The sequence below is a fragment of the Schistocerca americana genome, chromosome 1 (assembly GCF_021461395.2).
Source record: "Schistocerca americana isolate TAMUIC-IGC-003095 chromosome 1, iqSchAmer2.1, whole genome shotgun sequence".
NCBI lineage: Eukaryota > Metazoa > Arthropoda > Insecta > Orthoptera > Acrididae > Schistocerca > Schistocerca americana.
Genome location: NC_060119.1, coordinates 492,964,845 through 492,968,274, shown reverse-complemented (window position 1 = coordinate 492,968,274; position 3,430 = coordinate 492,964,845). Strand labels below are relative to the sequence as shown.

Genomic DNA, 3,430 nt, shown 5'->3' with positions numbered 1-3,430 from the left:
GGGAGCTATTAATATCAATGGGGTTTACTCTGGGAAGAAGGTAGAGCTGGCAGAGGCTGCAAGTAAGATGGGGTTGGACGTTTTAGCTGTTAGTGACATTCGGGTAAGGAATGAGAAAGAAGAGGAAGTGGGAGAATACAAGGTCTACCTGTCAGGAGTCAAAGCAGGAATAGCACAATGGGGTGTAGGGCTTTTCATCAGGAAAGAAATGGAACCCAGCGTAGTTGCAATAAGGTATGTAAACGAACGACTGATGTGGATAGATTTGACAGTGTCTAGCAAGAAAATTAGGAGTGTGTCAGTATATTCGCATTGTGAAGGGACAGATCAAGATAAGATGGATAGTTTTTATGACGCACTCAGTGATGTAGTTGTTAGAGTAAAGGACAAGGACAGTGTTCTGCTCATGGGTGATTTTAATGCCAGGATTGGAAATCGAACAGAAGGGTATAAAAAAGTTATGGGTAAATTTGGAGAGGATACGGAGGCCAACAGAAACGGGAAATAACTCTTGGATTTCTGTGCCAGTATGGGCTTAGTAATCACAAACTCCTTTTTTAAACATAAGAACATTTACCGGTATACTTGCGAAGGCAGGGGAACCAGATCTGTCATTGACTATATAATAACAGATCAGGAATTCAGGAAGGCTGTGAGGGACACACGTGTATTCAGGGGATTCTTTGATGACACTGATCACCATTTAATCTGCAGTGCAATTGGTATTGTGAGGCCGAAAGTGCAGGAGGTCAGGTCCATGTGTAGGAGGATAAGAGTGGAGAAATTTCAGGATAAAGAAATCAGACACAGGTGCATAACAGTGATCTCAGAAAGGTACCAGTTAGTTGAATGTAGTCAATTGCAGTCACTGGAAAAGGAATGGACAAAGTACAGGGACACAGTACTTGAAGTGGCCAAAGAATGTCTTGGAACAGTAACGTGTAAAGGTAGGATGAAGCAAACAGCTTGGTGGAATGACACAGTCAAGGCAGCCTGCAAAAGGAAAAAGAAGGCATATCAAAAATGGCTACATACTAGAACTCAGGTAGACAGAGAAAATTATGTTGAAGAAAGAAACAAAGCCAAACAGATAATTGCAGCATCCAAGAAGAAATCTTGGGAAGACTCTGGAAACAGGTTGGAGGTCTTGGGTCAAGCTGCTGGAAAACCATTCTGGAGTGTAATTAGCAGTCTCCGGAAGGGAGGTAAGAAGGAAATGACAAGTATTTTGGACAGGTCAGGAAAACTGCTGGTGAATCCTGTGGATGCCTTGGGCAGATGGAGGGAATATTTTGAAGAGTTGCTCAATGTAGGTGAAAATACGATCAGTAATGTTTCAGATTTCGATGTACAATGGGACAGGAATGATGATGGAAATAGGATCACATTTGAGGAAGTGGAGAAAATGGTCAATAGATTGCAGTGCAATAAAGCGGCTGGGGTGGATGAAATTAAGTCGGAACTCATCAAATAGAGTGGAATGTCAGGTCTTAAATGGCTACACAGGATAATTGAAATGGCGTGGGAGTCGGGACAGGTTCCATCAGACTGGAGGAAAGCAGTAATCACACCAATCTTTAAACATGGAAACAGAAAAGATTGTAACAACTGCAGAGGTATCTCTTTGATCAGCGTTGTGGGTAAAATCTTCTCAGGTATTGTTGAAAGGAAAGTGCGAGTATTAGTTGAGGACAAACTGGATGAAAATCAGTGTGGATTTAGGCCTCTTAGAGGTTGTCAGGACCAGATCTTTAGCTTACGGCAAATAATGGAGAAGTGTTACGAGTGGAACAGGAGATTGTATCTATGTTTTATAGATCTAGAAAAGGCATATGACCGGGTTTCTAGGAGGAAGTTATTGTCTGTTCTACGTGATTATGGAATAAGAGGCATACTTTTGCAAGCAAAGATCTTTACATAGATAGTCAGGCAGCAGTTAGAGTTGACGGTAAATTGAGTCCATGGTTCAGAGTAGTTTCAGGGGTAAGATAAGGCTGCAACCTGTCTCTACTGTTGTTCATATTATTTATGGATCATATGTTGAAAACAATAGACTGGCTGGGTGAGATTAAGATAGGCGAAAACAAAATAAGCAGTCTCGCATATGCGGATGACTTAGTTGTGATGGCAGATTCTATTGAAAGTTTGCAAAGTAATATTACAGAGCTAGATCAGAAATGTAAGGACTATGGTATGAAGATTAGCATCTCCAAAACAAAAGTAATGTCAGTGGGAAAGAGATATAAACGGACTGAGTGCCAAATAGGAGGAACGAAGTTAGAACAGGTGGACGGTTTCAAGTACTCAGGATGCATATTCTCACAGGATGGCAACATAGTGAAAGAACTGAAAGCGAGGTGTAGCAAAGCTAATGCAGTGAGCGCTCAGCTACGATCTACTCTCTTCTGCAAGAAGAAAGTCAGTACCAAGACTAAGGTATCCGTGCACCGTTCAATCTTTCGACGAACTTTGTTGTATGGGAGCGAAAGCTGGGTGGATTCAGGTTACCTTATCAATAAGGTTGAGGTTACGGATATGAAAGTAGCTAGGATGATAGTAGGTACTAGTAGATGGGAACAATGGCAGGAGGGTGTGCACAATGAGGAAATCAAAGAAAAACTGGGAATGAACTCTACAGATTTAGCATGAAGGGCGAACAGGCTTAGATGGTGGGATCATGTTACGCGCATGGGAGAAGCAAGGTTACCCAAGAGACTCATGGGTTCAGCAGTAGAGGGTAGGAGGAGTGGGGGTAGACCAAGGAGAAGGTACCTGGATTCGATTAAGAATGATTTTGAAGTAATAGGCTTAACATCAGAAGAGGCACCAATGTTAGCACTGAATAGGAGATCTTGGAGGAATTTTATAAGGGGGACTATGCTCCAGACTGAACGCTGAAAGGTATTATCAGTCTTAAATGATGATGATGGCTCAAATGGCTCTGAGCACTATGGGACTTAACTGCTGTGGTCATCAGTCCCCTAGAACTTAGAACTACTTAAACCAAACTAACCTAAGGACATTACAAACACCCATGCCCGAGGCAGGATTCGAACCTGCGACCTCAGCGGTAGCGCGGTTCCAGGCTGTAGCGCCTAGAACCGCTCGGCCACACAGGCCGGCTCTTTTTATTTAAATTCTCTCTCTCTCTCTCTCTCTCTCTCTCTCTCTCTCTCTCTCTCTCTCTCTCTCTATATATATATATATATATATATATATATATATATATATATATATATATCACAGGTTGTCGTAAGATGACTATTAAAAGATTATAATTAATGTTAGCCTGGTTGGCAATTTGGTAAACTAGACTGAATAGCCCGCATCTCGTGGTCGTGCGGTAGCGTTCTCGCTTCCCACGCCCGGGTTCCCGGGTTCGATTCCCGGCGGGGTCAGGGATTTTCTCTGCCTCGTGATGGCTGGGTGT

At 42.6% G+C, this 3,430-nt stretch overlaps 1 non-coding gene across 1 annotated transcript; it reads right to left on the bottom strand.

Annotated features, from left to right (window-relative positions):
- Nucleotides 1-3,035: 3,035 nt before the first annotated feature.
- On the bottom strand, nucleotides 3,036-3,119 carry Trnas-gga. Its single transcript is given in 2 exon segments — nucleotides 3,036-3,070; nucleotides 3,080-3,119. It is a non-coding gene; the product is annotated as a tRNA-Ser (tRNA).
- Nucleotides 3,120-3,430: the final 311 nt, after the last annotated feature.